At 42.6% G+C, this 18,752-nt stretch overlaps 1 protein-coding gene across 1 annotated transcript in view; it reads right to left on the minus strand.

Moving 5' to 3' along the window:
• ZBTB20 (zinc finger and BTB domain containing 20) overlaps window positions 1–477 on the minus strand; it is a 90,193-nt gene extending 89,716 nt beyond the window's left edge. The window contains exon 1 of the mRNA XM_034074575.1: window positions 308–477. The gene's annotated coding sequence lies outside the window, so the exon portion shown is untranslated. The remainder of the gene's footprint in view (window positions 1–307) is intronic.
• Window positions 478–18,752: the final 18,275 nt, after the last annotated feature.

An 18,752-nucleotide genomic window follows, 5' to 3' on the forward strand; every position in this document is an offset into this window, starting at 1 on the left:
AGCCGCCCCCTCCCCGCTGCCCTGCTTCCATTCTCCCTGCTCCCGAGCACACAAATGCCCACGGCTCACGCTCCCCCTTGCCACCACCAACCCACGTACCAAAATAAACGCTCGCTCCGTCTCCTTAAAGAGCAGAGAGGGGGGAAGAGAAAACAAAAAGAAAACGGGGGGAAGAAGAAGAAGAATAATAAATAATAATAATAATAAAAAAGCTTTTTTTGGGTTTTTTTTTTCCTCTTTTTTTTTTTGTTTTTCTCTCCATCCATCTCGCTTGCGACAGTGATAAGGGGTAGGGAACATCTCATACCTGGTGTGAATGCTAATCAGCCAGGAGTTCTCCTTTTTTCCCCAAGACGGGGAACTGTTTCCTTCCAAATTTATTAGAACCTCCTCCACTGCCTCTTTGAAAAACCTTCTTTGTCACCCTCTTCCCAAGTCCTGATACTTCTTTAAAAAAAAAAAAAAAAAGAAAAAAAAAAGAAAAAAAAAAAGAAAAAAATGGCTTCGGAGCTCCTTCTATTCTTGATATTGATTCTCTCTCTCTCTCTCTTTCTCCCTCTCTCTTTCTCTCTACCCCCCCCCCCCCCCCCCCCCCCACCCCCCCACCCCTCCTCCTTTCTCCTGTCTCTGTCTCTTCTGAGTGGTCTATTGATAAGTCCCTAGAGGCACTGGGTCAGCCTGCCCGTAGGAAACCAGACACAATGCACAAATCTCCGAGTGCCATTCTGCCATCAGCAAGCAGACCACGTTTAGGAGAGAGGAAAAAAACCCACCACACACACACACACACACACACGCACGCACACACAGTAGAGCAAAAGACAGAGAGAGAGAGAGGGAGAGTGTGAGAAAAAGACTGATTGGAACAGGAGGGAGGGAGGGAGGGAGGGAGCGAGGGAGAGAGAGCGACACTGCCAGTCAGGTTAATCATCCCTACTTTAATTAGCTGTTCGGCTTAGACATAAAACAATTGAATTTGAATGATCTGTCAGTGGGCTCGGCTGAACCAAAGGGGAAATGCGAATATTACAAAAAAGACTGTTGGTGTATTCAGATAAGCTCGCCGGGAAAATCCTCAAAGGATAACTATTAAAACTTACCACCAAACACACAAAAAAGTACAGATTCAAATGGCATCATACAGGGGCCCTCTCCTAAAAGCTGGGAGATCCCTTCCCTCTCTTCTTGGCTTGTACACGCCGCCGAAATAAACACCCACTGCCTTCAAACGCTACCTGTCCTGTGGGGTGGGGAAGGGACTGCAGGTTTGGCTGCTACTTTGGATCGGTTAAAGGGAGACCGTGTGGCCCTTCAGTTGAATTTTCCTGATGGATCACTGGAACCTTATGATTCTGGAGCTACACAAGCTCTGAGAGCACATCCTTGCCATGCATGTCTGCACAGACACACACAAACTGAGTACCTGTCGGGTACAGGCAGGATGCTGTAAAATGGCAATGCTGGGTATTGGGATAGACAAGTCCCCCATGGGGAGGGGAGAAATTATACCCCAAAACAGGCAGCAAAGAAATCCATTCCTTCTACCCTGGGCTGCAAAACAAAGTGCAGCTCAAGTGGATGAGTCCTGGTGATACCCAGCACAGTGGCAGCACCGTGTGGCAGGCAAAGCAGTGATTTATGATGCTCCTGCAAAGTCTGCTTCTGAAAAGGTGTGGGGCAGGTGGCCTCTTCCCTGCAGAGGGAAGGCAGCAGGTAACATGCTTCTGTTAGAGGGAGCTGCCAGCATGTATAGCTCCCTGACACCACCCTCTGCTGCCCTGCATGAACTTTCCCTTGTCAGATGTTCAGAACCTACTTTGGGTTTCAGGGCACACAGGCTCCAATGTCCCCTCCCAAGTGAGCAGCACAGTGTGTGTGATTTTCTTGCATGAGACAGGTATATTCTCTGTGTTTTAAATACATTTTCTGTATTCCATATAGGGCTGCAGCTACAGCAGCAAATCCGTTAATTCCTGATCTGCTCCATGAACATCTGTTGTACATAAACTTTCCAATGGGCAAGGCTAACCTGCAAGCATCACCCTAAAGCATGGGAAGAAAGTGGAGAAGGATTTCACAATGCGGCTGACTGCTGGCCTTTGAGAGGGAGCGCTGGGATTCCCCCTTCACATTGCATTTTGGGTACAAATGCTTAAGGAAAGAAGAAACAATAGACAGACAGAAGCTCTAGCAACTTCTCCATATTAATTTCATCACCTTTTCTATGTACATCTCCAGGCAAAGCTAGCACCAGTTATTAAATGTTTGGCTGTTAATGGGAAGCTGATGGGAGGTTTCAGTATTATTCTCCCCTTCTATCACCCTCTGCTGTGGGAAAAGGTGAGTTCCTATCCTTTTTCACCTCTTACAGTGCACATGCTGGGTGGCTGTGTCCCATCTGCCCACCAATCCACTGGGGCCTGTTGACTCAGCAGAGATTACAGGAAGAACTAACCAGGGTCAATAGGAGGAGGATGCACTGTAGAAACAAATGGGACATTGGACTTAATGAAGTCTATTAAATGCTATTTATGAGTCGGCTCCCCAGCCTTCCCAAAATACAAATTGCTCCCATTTGAAATATTATGGGACTGTTGGAGGCAAGATGCTAGCAGAGAACAGAAAAGATATCAGAGACATACAGTGCCATCAAGGCGTCAACTGCTTTCCAGATAAGGAGCTTTTGTACAGCACAGTGACACAAAGTAGTTTTCTCTTCCCTGGGTCAGTACCAAACTAATAATCCAGCAGGGTGCAAAAGAGCTCTGGGCTATGTTTGTAATGAAATACACAGAGGACCTGACCACTTGATGCAGAGGTTCACAGTGGAAGAAACAGTGTGCAGTCATGTAATTACAGGCTATGGTAATGGTACAAGGGATGCTCAGTAAGGTTGCACGGACAACATTAACTGTGGCATTTCCTAACTTAAGTGCCTGACTCAGTAACATTAACATTACAGTAATGCATTTTCAATATAATTTCTCAAGGTTTTCTTTCAAACCAACTTAAAAATGGAATGCAGTTCCATGCTGCTGATGCTCAGGTGGGTTAGCACCTGTGGAGCTGTAGTACAGAACTTCACCACTTCAGCCAGCAGCGTCACTGGCAGCACAAGAAAAATGGTGCTTACAAGGTGATCAGCCACTGGAAGAGTGTGAGGATACTTCATTCAGGGGTTTGATGGTGTCTGTCTGACAATGGAGATGCTGAGAGTCTATGCTCTATGGGAAAAGACACTTTGGTCCTCCAGGCCCCCAAAACTGCATCTCTTCTGTTGCTGTTGTTTTTGCTTCCGTCCCCTCCACATTCAGTTGACTCCATGGACTGCTGTTCCTCCTGTTTTCTAGCTTGCTCTCTCTCATGCTGTTTCTCCCTCCCTACACTACTCCTTGTCACAGTGTCTTCCCCATCCCATTGCTCTAAAATGAGCATCTCCTCAAACTCCTCTTCACCTCTTCTCTACCCCAGGCCCGGATGGACCCTGAGCACAGAGGAAAGCAAGCTGCTCAGCATGGTGAATTAGGCCATGCAGTGTTCCAGGCTGCCTTAACTAGACCACTTCTTGCAAGACTGTTTAAAACTAACTCGGGTATCATAATTTGCAATCCACAGTGTAGACATATCAAAATGTCCTTGTTCTCATTTCCAGTGCTTGCTGCCATAGCAACCCCTGGTCAAAAGGAAATTTCCATTGATATCAGAAGGAGCAGCATTTCACCCAGGTGAGTTTTTACTCTGTGGCATGTATTTTATTAGCATGTGTTCCTGATATGGTAGATCCCCAAATCTCCTATAGTGCTTCACGTAGAAAGCGCTACTGTTAAGTCCTGCTCTCAGTAGGCCCCCTTCTACTACAAGCTTCGCAAGTCAAAAGACCTCCTGAATTCTACCTGAATATCAACCAAGAGCAGACCAGGAGTCTAAACACAAAAGGCCAAAAGCAGCTCCAAAAACAGTACATCATCTTCCCCTCCTGAGACTTTATCATGGATTTTAATTTAGATACATGGTGGTGATCTCTTTCTTTTGCATCACACCCTCTCGCTTGCGTTTCCTTCACGTAAATCATGGCATGTATCAGGAAGGCTTAGCCAAAGAAGCAAGAATTGCAAGCTCAGTCTGATCAGTTGAATGGAGTTTGCTGTTTGTTATGGCAAAGGCAATTAGTGCTGCAGCAAGCTTTCAAGCTCACGTGTACAATACCTGCTCCGTAGGAAGAAAGTGTGGCTACAGCATGGGAACAGATCTGTATGAGAACTGTACCTGGATTTGTCAGTGGCAAATGGCAGGATTGAGGAAAGAAAAAGCCACCAGAATTGCCACTTGCTTTCTGCCTTCTACGTGCATCACTTAACGCCAGACAAAAGCTGGACACAAAACAACAGGAGACTGGGAAGCACCTGGAAATGGCAGAGTACTTGCTCCTTTAATGTATATAAAGTCCTCTGTAGTGCAACTTGTAACACTCAGTAGGGCTGACATGAGCTGACATTAATGGAAAATCAACAGAACTGGGTAGCACAGAGAGAAATTTGGTTCCTTTGCAATGAAGGAGCTCTGTCTACCTGGAAAAAAATGGCATTTAACTATGTAATCTCAGGATAAGTTATATAAATATATTCCTCTAGATTTATTGGCTTATCTTCATAAACAGCTGTGAGTCTGTGCTTTCTGTTCAGAGATGTAAACCAGCACAGCATGTTGGAGAGGGTGAATATATGGTTATTATTCAGTACATAAGAAATTGGAAGAAAAGACTGGAAAGTCTGCCTGTTACAGAAATCTACTCCTTGCTTATCTTTTGGGAATGCAATAATCCCTAACTTGCACCACTATGCTTGGTAGATATCTTTGTGTGCTAAGGTAAGTACCATGCACTGCATCTTACCCAGTTCACTTCTGTCATCGATGCAATCTGATTTCATAGGGCAAAACAAACAAGCTTATTTCCTATTGCACTGATTACCAGAATCCCCCAACCAACCAACAAACCTCCACAAACAAAACCAACTATAGCAAATGTCCAGGACTGGTTCCTAAAGCACCTTTTCCTAACCCTGCGCAGTTCCCAACACAATTCCTTTCAGAGATTTGCTGTCAATAGGGAAACATAAAAGGAAACATCACAGACTCCGTATTTTTTCTTTTTTCTCTTAGACAATCCAAATATAATGGTCTATTTTGTGGAAGAGCCTCTCTTTAAAAAAAAATAATCAAAATAGAACAAAATGTCTCAGAAATAAGATGTTGAAAAGTGAGCCATGCCCTCATGGGCACCAGTGCAATCCCCTGGCCTTCACTGGAAAAGCAGCAGTGCAACCTAAGTGAACTCTATAAAACATCTGGTTGAGAAGACACAAGAAGAGGAAGGCTCCTGCCCTTCTTCCTCTTCAGCTGCACTGGGCTGGAAAGTAACATTCCAAAAGTGTGTTTTCACAATGAATTAAGGAAATCCGAACACTGGTTAAGAAGCGGATTAGTAAGGGAGTGACTTTTTGCAGGTGGTATTTTCTGTATGTTTATATGGTTGTTTATTGTAAAGGTCTCACAAGACTTAAAAACACTGAAAACATTGACTCACTCTCTACCCTCTATCGTGATCCATACTATTGTTACCATATTGCATCTCTGCTCCGAAATTAAAATGACTGAAACAGCACTGTGTGTTATATTCAGCCTATTCTACTCTGTTCTATTTTATTCCATGATTTTTGAAGGAAGCGTACGTATCTCAGGGTGTCAGGAGGCTTAATTTTCTCCCACACTTTCATGGGAAAACAGTTACACTTTTGATGTGAAGAACTTTGAAGCGGACATCTGCCCCACTTCTGTTCTAAATGGTGACGTGAAGCATGCTATCGATCCCTCTTGCTAACTTCAGTCCTGTCACTCATTCACATACCTCCTGCGTTTGGAGGTGACAGGTATTGTGCCTCTGCCTCCAGTCTTTCTCATCTAAAGGTGTCTTGTTTCTGTAGGCTTTTCCATAGGCTTAATGCTGAGTAAAAATGGTAATTATTGTCATATTGCTCAGTCAGGACAAAACCTCTGTAAGAACAAAAGTATTGCTATCTGCCTGGGGAGCTGTACAGCCTCAGTATGCTAAAACCGTGAGATCCCCCCAGAATCGCTCCACTGAGGGCTTCTGCCTTCTCTGTCCAACCCTTAGGTTTGTTTCGGGGACAGCTGCAAGGGTCCCTACTCTGCACATACCTCTTGCCCTCTTAGACTTGGATATAAATAGAATGGGAAGCTAAAGAGCCAGAGGAGGGTGTAGAGTTCTGCCTCTTTTCTGCAGCAGATACGATTGTCCATCATGTCCTTGGGCTGCATGAAGCCGTAAGGAAAGAAGACACAGACAGGGTTGATCTCCACCTCCACTATCCCCACAGAAACAGCCTCAGCTTGCAAGGTGGCTGGAACAAGAGTGGCTCAGGAAATGAAGGGTAGCACATCACTCATTTTTCCTGCCTGTTTGCTCCTAATTATCTTGCAATACATTTCACTGGTAGTTTTATCATACGGAAAGACAGAGGATCCTTCTGGTTTCTGCACATAATGACTACTTTTTAAATGGCTTGCTATTCATTCTTGGGCAAGCCTCAGTCTCTTGCTCCCTCCCTCAAAGCCCACTGCCTCTCATTCTGGGTTTGTTGGGGTTTTTTCTGGGGGGTAGGGTGTCAATTCCATCATTGTGTATTCAGACAAAAGGAAAAGAAGTGGCAGAAGAGGTGGCTTTCATTTTGTTTTGATGAGATTGTGGCCACAATGAAAGAAGTGTCAACAATCTCAGTAATTTCATTTTGGCCAATACAACACCTCTTACAGGCTTGAGCTATGGCAGCTCCCATGTAGCCCCTAGTACAAATCAACAGAGCCTCTTTTATACTTGTCTTCTAATATTTCTCTCCAGCCTTAGAGGAACAGAGAATTGCTATAGGGCAATGAACTCTTATTTTGCCACTGACACTTGTGCAATCCATCTCCCTGAGTTGAGAGACCCTTTCACAGATTCGGAACCTCACCAGCATAAGGAAGAATTAGTATAATTAAGAATTAGACACAGGGTCTCTAAAATGGGAATCGTAACAATGACTAACGTCACAAGAGTGTTTCCAAAATTAATTCATGTAAGTAAAGGACTGACAAGATAAAAATGTAGGAGCTGACACATCAGATTAGACCACTGCTCCATCCAGTTGAACATCCTGTGTGCAACAGAGAGTAGTGATAAATGCAGGGCGGCAGAATTGGCGTCCCACCCCATGCATGAATGGGGTTCAGTATAAGCATTGCCAGTACTAGCCCTTGGTTACAGCAGTATTTTATGTCTTAGGGGACATATTTAAGCCCCATATCCCACTGCCACTGAATGAAGTGGTCTTGCAAATAGAGGAAAGAACCAGGCACAGCAAGAGTCTGGTACAGTGGCTGTACAGCTGTACATTCATTCCTCTGCAGGGGAGCTCCAGATTGAGAGTTTCTGCTTATTAATGAAAGGACCTAAAATTACTCTAAAAATCTCAAGTGTCAGAAGCACAGTTATTGCAAAAAAGGTGCAGGTGGATGTAAGAACTTCTAAAATGGGTACACAGAAGGACATACATGCACCCAACACAAACAAGCTGGTTAAAAAAGCAACCTCATCCTCACAGGCTCCGCTTTTGAGCAGGGTGAGAGTTGGACCCAGATGACTTCAGAAGATCCTTCCTGATTCTTATTGTTTCACGATTCTGTGATTCCACAACTTTCCATTGCACAGGAAGCAACTTGCAGTAAATGTGATTTTAAATGAAAATATTATGAGGGTAGGTTTTGGGGTCCAGGACAGAAATTCTAGCTCAAAGCCAGAGAAAAAAAGTTGACCATAGAGCCTGATGAATAAAGGTGTGATGAGGAAGACCTGGAAGGGAGCAGACTTCCACATTCCCTTACCCACTGGAAAAGTGCTAGCCCTTGAGGCATTAGTTCTACTGAGGTGTGTCTTTTGACAACTCTTTTCTTTATGAAAAAGTCACATAGAGTTTCATTTTCATATTCCAAATGTCTTCACCGTGGGGCATTGCTGTTTCCTGGCCAGCTCACCTATACGACTATGCATTCTGCAAGCACCTGCAAACCTTACACGACAGCTGACATAGGCTGTGACAAAGGTAATGGCAAGTCTTTCTGTGAAATTTCATTATTTGAGATGGTTTGGCACCTTTATTTTCATTCTTACATATTTTTCTCTTTATGGAACAGCCTTATCTGAAAAGTAAACGCATGCGTTTGGAAGTGTTTGTCTTCACTTAAGAGGAGGGTTTTTATATTTCATTTTACTTTTGTATTAATCATGTAATATTGAAGAGAAACTATCCATACAAGGCAAAACCCTGCTGAAAGATAGAGCTATAAGACTTCTGCCTATGATTCTACTCTATTTTATATTCTACTTTAGGACAGAGTAATGAAAAAGAACAAATTTGAAGATAATCTGTGAAAAAACAAATCCCTCACAACTGACCGAACCATAAATGAGTCTTATATTACTGGGACTGGATAAAGTATCATCAGTGCTGGGTTATTACATAAGAATATGTTAGTAATGTAGCAGCAGTCTAGTCTTTTAAGATGTGAAAGAGCGTTATCTAACCTTTCCGCAAAGTTCAGGAAGAGGAGCCATATGTCCAAATAATCATTTTCTTGCTGGTGTTTAACATGTCAGTTTTTTCAAGGGGCCTATTTCAAGTTTAAAAAAAAAAAAGAAAAGTGTGAAATGCATTTTGATTTTTTTTTTTTTGGCAAAAGCAGCTCATTTTCAAGCTTGCAAGGAAACAAGAAAAACAAAATCAAAATGTCAAGTAGATTTGCTCTTTGTTGTAATTAATACGCAAGCGCTCACTTGTAGATGGTCCTGAGCCTGAAAACGAGTAGTGTCAGCCGTGGTGCTATTAAAAACGAGTGGTTCTCTGGGAATCAAAGAGCCAAGTGTTCAACCAGTGAAAATCCCCAATGGCCCCAGGCCAGTTTACATCAGCTACGGATCTGACCACAAAGGAAGGGCGGCAGGAAGCCCGAGGACACGCCATGTGCTTGCAGCGTTGGGCTCTACATGCGATGAGACAGCAAGGAAAGATAGGACAGACTCCTTCAGAGAGGGAGGTGGGAAATAATTAACTGAAAATAAGGAAAACGCAAAGCCCTATGCTGCAGACTACACGCACGCTCAGCTTCTGGTCAAGGAAGTTATGTGAGATTTCTCTTTGAGTCGGAGCAATGTAGTGGATAAAAAGGCCCTGTCTAGCCAGGGGGGTTTCCCGAGGCCATCACAGACCAGCTCCACACGCTGTTAAGAAGCTCGTTTTCATGAGAGTTTTTATTGCATTTGCAATGCTGGCTCCAGGTCCCCTAGAGCTTTAAGTGCCACATCACAATGCTACAAGCTCAGCGCTGAATGCCTGGCACAGGACCAGGCATCTTCTCTTTCTTCTCCCGGTTTCCTCAAGTCAGCAGGTGGGGCTCTAGGGCTCCATCTTGTTTTGATTTGTGGGGGGAATTCTTTTCCTTCAAGAAGGTTGAGGGAGGAAGCAGGAAGCAAAGCCAGCACAGCAAAAAACCCTACCAACAAAAAGTGCGTGATACTGGACACTGGGATAACAGAGAAACAGGGCAATGTATATTATTTGTTGCTTATTTTCCCATACATTCGTGTCCGACATGTAATCCTCTCCTATCATTTAGGTCACTGCTGGATTTAGCCCTATGGGTTTGAATAATTAATTGTTTTCAGCAATAGAACTATTTCATTTTTGAAACTGGTTTCAACAGTAGATTAGTTCTAGATTAAGTAATTTAACTACAGATCACTAGTAGGTGTTTGCTTTATATTAACTTGGCGTATCCCTGTGCAGGTATTTCTTTTTAACGTTTTAATATACTTGATTTATAACGCTACATTGCAAACTGGCTGAATAACCATCACAATGGAACACTAGAGCAAACACTTCCAAATTTAATCTCCAAAGAGCCTTGTTCAATCTTTTGAATGATCAACTACTGAAAGAAAGAAGGAATTTAAGCACAAAAGTCTACGAAAAGAAAGCTGCTTAACTCTGCAAGCATCAGCTCTCAGGTTGTACGACCTTAAGCAAATGCTGTGCCTCGGTTTCCCCATCTCTACATAACAATGGTACCTAATTATTCACTTGCTATAACGACCACCCAGTTCTTTTTAAGATGCTCTTCAGCACACTACTTGAGGCAGACATTTCAGACAATTTCTCTTAAAATAACCCTTACATTAAAAGAAATTTGTGCTCAGATGTTCTGTCAAATCAAGAATGTCTTAGTTTCCTCTACAGACAGGTGTTGAAAGTATGACCTCCTTATTTCACAGAAACCCAAGGAAAGTTGAGTCAGTAACAATTACACAGTAATTCCAACTCCTCAGGCAGAAAGTCTTGGAGGATGCAGTAACATTAGATACTAGAGATAACTGAGGCAAAAGAGGCTGAGAGTTCACACTGTGGGAACTTTAGAGGTTCATCGTATCAGAACCAAAAGGATCTGAAGTTGCTTTTGTACAGAACAGCAGCAGCTGTGAAGAGGGAGATGTGTTGTGCTCTGCTGCCAGGGGAAGAGAAGGGCTTAAGCCTGCTCCCTCCCATGCTACTTCTCATTCACAGTGAGAACCTGAGGCTGCTGCTTCTCTGCTGGAAACAGGGGCACCATGCAGATGCCTTCTCTCTGAAAGGCAAAGCAAGGCTGAGAAGAAGAGGCACATGAAGAAGGGATGAAGGAAGGGCATATTTTCAGAGAAGGAAGAACCACCAAACACTCGGAAATGCCAAAATTACTTTCTGGAAAAGGTGAACAGTGGAGATATTTAAACTAAACAAGCTGCTCAATGTTGTATTTAAGTTCATCTGATTATATGAAGGGTCAAGAACGATCGGTCTGGGTTACAGAAGTGTGCAATTGGCCAGCTGCACTAAGTATGGCTTTTACCGTCCTGCAGTACTTAGATTGGGATAGACCAAAACTGAGGCACTGGAGGTCACTTCTGATACACAGCAGCAAAACCTGCCCTCCCATGTATTATCATCACGAGGTCTGAAATGCTGCAGACAGAGGACTGAGCAGCTGAGAAGATACAGTCTACATTATGGAAATAAACTGGAAGCATAGTTAAAGGTTAGCAAGTCCTTTTCCCTCCGGCTGCCACTGATATGAATGATGCCCATTCTTGCACTGGCAACGGGAGAGAAAAGATGAGTTAATGTCACTTTCCCTTCCCTAAATTCTCAGATTTGATGGCTAACAGGCTACACTATTTCACTATGAAAAAGGAACTGTTTTTCACTTATAAGCACAGAAAGCAGACAAAGTAATTTTCAAGGTCAGAGGGTTGTTTTGACATTTAAGAAACACTAAACCAGATTTTGGCTTTTAAATCTGTAAACCAGAACTACTTCCTGACCTGAGGGACTATCTGCCAAATTTCTGGCTGACCACAGGCTTTTCAGGGTAAGCGAGAACCATCCAATGTATCCTGTTGCCTAAGTGCGCACCTCCATGATTTTAGAACAAAATGTTGATCAACCATTAAAGCCCCCCAGTTTCTGAGAGCGTTCTCACAGTAACTGAAGAGGCAATCTTCTCTTTAATGTTTTGGTACAATATTTTGCTTACTGCTGGAGAACTCAATAGCTTAATATACCAATAAAAAAAATGGAGGGGAATAGAAACATTTCAGCACACAAAAGGCAAATAACTCCTTTTATTTTATAGCAAGACTTTGATCCTCCCATTAGTCCTGCTGCAACAGAAACCAGCTCCATTGAGCACCACATCTGACAAGCCAGACTTCTCTGAGATTGCAGAACTCTGCTAAATCCCATGGCAAACTGCAAATGGGCTGAGGGAAAGGTTCACAGAGAGCATGTACATGCAGGTGGGCCACACATACACAGGTAGACCGATCTTTGCTAGTTAGCAAAACTTTGTGCATATATAGTATCAAAGGGTCACCTTGTTGTGAAAGGCATGCAAGAGATTGCCTTACTTCTCCCTTGCAGCCTCTTTCTCTCACAACCTGTCCTGCCTATTTCTATGGATCCAATTGTGCAAAGTGGGTTGTACAGTAGTTATGCTGTTTAAAACAGAGAGGTTGTACTTCTGCCTCATCTTTCACGCCAAAGTAGCCAAACCAATTTTGCTGCTCCACTTAGGCAAGAAAACTACAATTTTCACTGTTTTCTCTCCATATTTTTCAGTGACAAAGCCTGGTAACTTTCAGCCAAAAATGGCACAGCTCAAGATGCAGCCTTGCAAAGGCAGCTATGCTGAAGAACAAAAGCCTGCTGGAGTGAAGTGGGAGCAAAGAGAATGCTGTAAAGTTTCTCTTGCTTCCCAAATGCCTCCCAAATGCACCTGTGCTATTTGAATGATGCCAAGTTTTGTACGGACTATAATGGGAAATACTTTCTTTCTAAGACGGCTTACTAGATTTTAGTTTGTTTCCTCTACTTCAGTCGGAGTTGAAGTGCAATTGTATTTAAAGGTCTGTTGCAGGGGGGGCTGGAAGTTCTGTTTGTAATAATAAGCAGGAAAACACAGAACTTGTCAGCCTGCAAGCCTGCAACACTCAAAATGCCCTGGGCCTTACAGGATGTAACTCCTCCAGGGAAGGGTCTATCTCCAACAGACTACTGCCCACCCAACCTGATGACTTCTGCTTTTCGTCTTCTCTTTCCTATACCCAGTCATCTCAACACATCATCCTCTAGTCAGGAAGTATCTAAAAGTCATACACTCTGAAAGATGTCTTGGGAAAGCAAGAACTGATGAGCTCTGATAAAAAGATCCGTGAACCTGGCACTTCCTGGTGCACAGGACATACACACACAGGAATCATAGAATCATAGAATCATAGAATAGTTAGGGTTGGTAAGGACCTTAAGATCATCTAGTTCCAACCCCCTACCATGGGCAGGGACACCTCACACTATGCATAACAACACTACTAAGCATTTGGTATGAGAATTGCAAAACACTTAAATTGAACAGTGGAGAAGTCTTGGACCAGAAATTATTTGTGAGGCTGAGGAAGTGATGCTGCTAGCAAAAGGAGAAGAGCATCATTTCCTTCTCATGCCCAGTTAAAGGCTGGCTTAGGCTTTGATTCTGGTTTTGGCAGGAGTACAAGGACAGCTTCTTGTGAGAACCACTGGCAACACTAGATACCTCAAAGGGGAAATAATAAAGGGAAAACAAAACTGAGGCCCTTCATGAGCAAGATGGTCAACATACAGGGCACACAGCCAAAGCTTCCAGAAAGCTGAGAAAAGCTGGATGGCACCCTGGTGTGCCAATGGGATTTGTGGAGCTAGGTGTTCCTAGCTGGCTAAATTTAAGTTTCTTCTTCATATGAGCTTAGGTGCACAGATTAAATCTAATTAAATCTGGGGCTACTGCAAATGTACCTGCAAAACCAGTGAGCTGAAGCCTGTCTCGTGATTACCCTGTCTCAAGGAGCTCAGACCACCTGTGCTTAGAAAAATGAAATTGTATTTATGTCCCACTGAAATACCAGCAGTGAATCCTTAACCTGGGAATGCCACTGAAAATCTGCTGCATAACGCACAAGGCAGCACTGAGTCTTGCTCCCTCTCCCAGAATCAGGGGTTCTGCTGAGCTAGAAAGAGTGAAAGCCATAAAAGCCCATTTAATTGGGAAAGTAAGACAAGGGCACTCTGAATGTTGACAAAGAGTGGGCTTGTTAAGTTAGAAAACCTCTGATGGTAACTGAACTTCAAGGGGAACAGCATTCTGGCGAGCTGGGTCATGACTGCCACTAATAGAGAGAGGAAGAAACTGAGGTGAGACGACAGGAGCTCAAGTGATTTCCTCAGCTTCGGAGGGAGTTTTACAGCTAGGGTTAAAGTGAAAATTCATGTCTCGGTCCCGTTAGCAAACCACAAGCTCATATTGCTTTTACTACAAACAGATTTCCCTTCACCATACTGTACTTTTCTTCTTGCTGACTGTTCAGTACGATCATCCAAAAATACTCCTATTTGTGTTATTTTTCACACACACCACCCTGAAACAAAATTCAGTACGAAAGAAGAGCAGTTTCCTCCAATACAGCTCAACATCCAAACTAAGCAGCAGTAAAATCATATTTATTCACCGACTGAGGTTTCAAACAGTAAAACGATTGTTACTGAGTTACAGATTAGACCATGCCCTAAATCAGACCCTAGAACAGGTCTCTGGTGAGAGCCTTCTCACTTTGACAGCCCTTGGGAGAGCAGGGGGGGGAAGGAGAAGTGTAACTGGGGGCGATATTTGATTGTAGTCAAGCTTCACAATCAGGGTAGGCAGAATTTGGCAGACTTTGTCTTTGGGAATGAAGTGGGAGACAGAAGGAAAGGTACCTGAGCCCAGTGCATGTGTGTGAGTGAGGCTTTTCTCCTGCAGGCTGGGTGTGCTTGAAATGGGAGTCAGAGAGGGAGAAGAGCCAGGAGCTTCCCAGTGCCAAGCGTGCCTGAGAGCACAGCCATGCTGCACAAGCTGAGTGATGCAAAGGCATGGATGCTAAATGTGGTCACCTTCTCTTTCTGTGTAAACTCTGGCAAGCCCTGTACCTTTCTCTGTCTTTGTTTTCCTGTTCGAGTATGTGATATTCCAATGAAATATAAATATTAATATTTGATTAACTCAAAGCTACAAAGCTTAGTTCCTTAAAGTCTAGTACAGATCTCTGAAATCTTTGAAAAACTATATAAATACGAATTCTTTTGTTTTTGTACCATTACACTAACAACTGTACAGTGAAAGCTGAAGAATTAAATAATCTCTGTCTATATTTGCTTATACCTTTCTGAAACTGTTACCTTTTGGGCAGCTATTTCTTATGCCTTGTCTCAATCCAGAAATGACATTTTTGGTAAAGCTTTGCAAAAACCCATTCAGCTGGTTTTGCGTCATCCAAGTAAGTAAAAAACAGTTTCCAGCTGTTAAGTTTTCCATAAGCCTTTTTTTTTCTTAAACACGCTTGTGTAATTATAACACAGCTTTGTTTTAAAACATCAAACTTGACACGTACATAGTCCTGAAAGAGACGTAGCAGCACTGCCATGTTTGAAACCATTTGGTTTTGAAATAACAAGGTTATTACAGGATTAAAATATCTTCCTTAAAGATTCTCCCAGACACTAAGCTACACTCCTGAGGATCATGGCTAAAGCACTACCTGGTGTTTTGTTCAGACCCAAATCAGCTTCATGCACTCTGGAGAGACTGGACCCACGCACACTTGAGCCCTGTCTGCTGGCTGGCGGCTCAAGGCTGCTCTCTCCAAGCCCATGCAAACTACCCTGAGTTTTAGCAGCTAGTGGGCTACTAACTGGCAATAAGGTCAGAAAACATATAAGTGGCATGGTCTGCTGTCAAGATTATGCTTCAATTACAAGCTAGGATTATGTACTCACGAAAAGCCTCAGAACTGGCACTTAAGGTGGGACAAGGACAGCCGTATCCATCCCCCTTGCTACAACGCATGGTGCTTCACTGTGATGGCTGTAGCTTTCTGTAGATTCTGAATTCCATTTGGCATTGCATACTTCCACAGTTAATTATTGCATATTGGTACAGAATGGCATCAAATCAGACTGGAGATGATTCCTCACTTACATTCTGCTTAGGTAGAAATGCACTGACATCATATCAAGCAGATAAGAATCAGCCATTTACTTAATTTAAACACTTCATTTAATCTGGAGTATTTCAGGTACAAACGTCTTCGTAGAGTAAGGGTTGGTTTTGAGAATATTAATGGTGGTTGAAACAGGAGCTGAAGTCTGACTGATTACTGGATTGTATGGGTTTCTTTCTCAGAACTATCTTTTTATATGATGATGTAAAGGCATATGTGGCTTTTATGCCTTGCATGAACCATGGGCCACTGACATTCTTCTATCAGGGTGGAGGAACTCTTTCTAAAGGTGCAACAATCCTGCAAAAGGAGTCACTGCATGTGTAGGTTTTTATATGGGGCTCAACTGTGCTGATTTGTACAGACAAGAAGAGGCTCCACAGCTGTTTCTCTTTTAAAGTAAATAGCAGTAGTTCCTGCTCTTGCCTTTCCTGGGACATATCCTCCAGCTGTGCAGGTTAATGTCCATAGGAACTATCAATGTTAGTAACCTGACAGTGAATCTGAGAAGACAGCCTGCCTCATCTGAAAGTAAAGGATACAATTCTGATGGGCTTTCACACAGAGAAATGTGTGTGTGCATGCATACACTCTTCCTTACCTTATACTATCTGTGCGTTATCAGTACAACCTATAACACAGTTGTATGTCCATTAGTTTTAGAGGTTTTCTAAATGTATTTCAAACCACATAAAACATATAGGCAGTGCTCAATGACCAAAATGTCACTGGAACACAATTACAGGGGTAAAATTCAGTAGCTTCTACCCATCACAGTGTCTTCTCTCTGTACTATCTGCCTTGGTAAGCCCACCACTAGGAATCATACAGCAAGAGACTCTACTGCAAGCGAGGAACAGGTGTAAGGTTGCTGTAGGAACCTTAACTCTAAATTTCCTGGGTTTAGAAAGACTAAAATCTCAGTCTTCAGTGCACATTAGCACACTTTTTGTCCATACAGAACATAACTTATGCAAGTGTATTGGCTCTAAAGAAAAAGGTATAGAATTGGGTAAAGAGGTGTCTGGGCACATTCTGGCAACTCTTAACTTACATAATTCAGCTCTAATCAATGCTACCAGATTTTAAAACCTACCAATATACTAATGAAGAGGAAAAGGCAATGGAAAAAAGGCAAACAAGCTGTAAGTTATGCTATATGCAATTCTGGGAGTCAGTTTCAAGACAAAAAATGGGTAAGAGTTTGCCATTTGCTAGCTGTTAATCAACACTAGATCTGCCAGACACACTTTTCAAGGGCTCTGTCTGTCTGGACCGGGTAGATGCTGCAACACACAAAGGACTTCACACACTGAGAAAGAAAGAGTGTTCATGGACAATGATGCAGCGTTCTTAATTAAGATTTTCATTACTGATACATACATTAAGGTTTTGCTAATGCAAGTGCCCAAGCACTCTCATGTACAGGTAGATGTCTGTGATTCTATCTCTAGAAACCCTTTTGCAAATCATCACCAACATTCACCAGCCGAGGCTCAAAATCAGCTCACCTGCCCTTTGCTATAATGACAATGAAAAATAAAACCCGATACTTTATTTGTCTGCTGGATGAGAACTTAGCCCTTTGCAGGCATGAGAATGAGCGGCTTTTGCAAGCCTGTGCTACAGCGTATTGAAACTGATTCTGATCTCACTTACACCTCTTTCATGTTGACATAACATCAGGAGCTTCAATAGCATGAGTGCAGCAAGTGTTGAAGGAAAAAATAAAGAGACTTGTAGGTAAATGGAAAATGGGATAAAACACGAGTTTGCCAAAGGTAGTTTGCAGTAGACTAACTTGATAACTTTCTTTGATAAGTGATTATCCAGACAAAGGAAATACAGTAAGTTTAATCTATCAGCACAGCATTTGCTAAAGCATCACAAGGGAAATTATGAGCTAAAATGAAGATTTGCAAAAAGACTGTGAGGTGAGCAAATGCTTACCTGAAGGGAGATGGGGCAGTGGTAGGAGAAGGATTGTTGGGCAAGGTGAAGGCTGTATTTCCACATTTTTTTAGTTAAACAAAATAACATCTTCTAACTAAGAAGATTTGGGGTGAAGTGGGTAACATTACCTCGTGAGGCACCTCAAAGTGAGGGGGTGTAGACTAGGAAAAGGTGGGAGTATACTGAACAGCCATAAAAGGATCAATCAACTTCAATAATTTGCTCATTAACAATATTCAGGCCTCATTCATCTGTGATGGCTCAGTGCTATTTCTATGGTCTGCCCATTGGGAAGTTCAGAAATGCTCAGTATGATGGAATGAGAGAGGGCAAGTTCTATTCAAATCCAAAAGCATTTGTTTTCAGTGGTGTGCAAAAATCTACTATTTTGGGCATTCAAACGTATGCAATGAAAATATTACCTGGGGGGCTGAATTTGCACACCATATTCAGCATGATATTATCCAAAATGATGGAAAGAAGCAGCAGTGAACAAGAACTTCAGAGGAAGAAAACATTATTTCTTAATACACTGTGAATCTTTTATGTCTTAGAGTTCCCACAAAGAGGTAAAAGAGCCTTCATGAAGCATGGCCCGAAGACTAATCACATATATCCTGACATATACACCTGTGTGATGTTACACAGCTAACTTACACAGCAGATGGCTTCCCTTGCTTTTTTAAATGGGAGAAGCAGGGAGAAAAAGGAGACAGAGAAGATACTCCTACAAACTCATTTTGAACCACAATGTTCTACACACAGGACATTCAGCATGCATATGGAGACATGGTCTGGCATTCAGGCCTCTGTGAGTACTTGTATTTCAGTGTCAGTTTCAGTAGTGAAATCCATGATCTTCTGATCAAGATGTGACTTTTGGGAAATGACATAGTTCTGGATATGCAGTTTTAGAGTAACTAATTCTCCATTACTACTTGCTTATGGTACCATTCCAATCTTATAAATTCTGTGCACATTTTAGGGAGACAGGTATAGAACATAATGCTAAAGCAGGGTGCATCAAAGAGGATTTCTGCTTAAGAAGACTGAAAATACAAACCAGAAAAGAGGGAGAGACATTGGGTGATAT

This window comes from Melopsittacus undulatus, chromosome 2 (assembly GCF_012275295.1).
Source record: "Melopsittacus undulatus isolate bMelUnd1 chromosome 2, bMelUnd1.mat.Z, whole genome shotgun sequence".
NCBI classification, from domain to species: domain Eukaryota; kingdom Metazoa; phylum Chordata; class Aves; order Psittaciformes; family Psittaculidae; genus Melopsittacus; species Melopsittacus undulatus.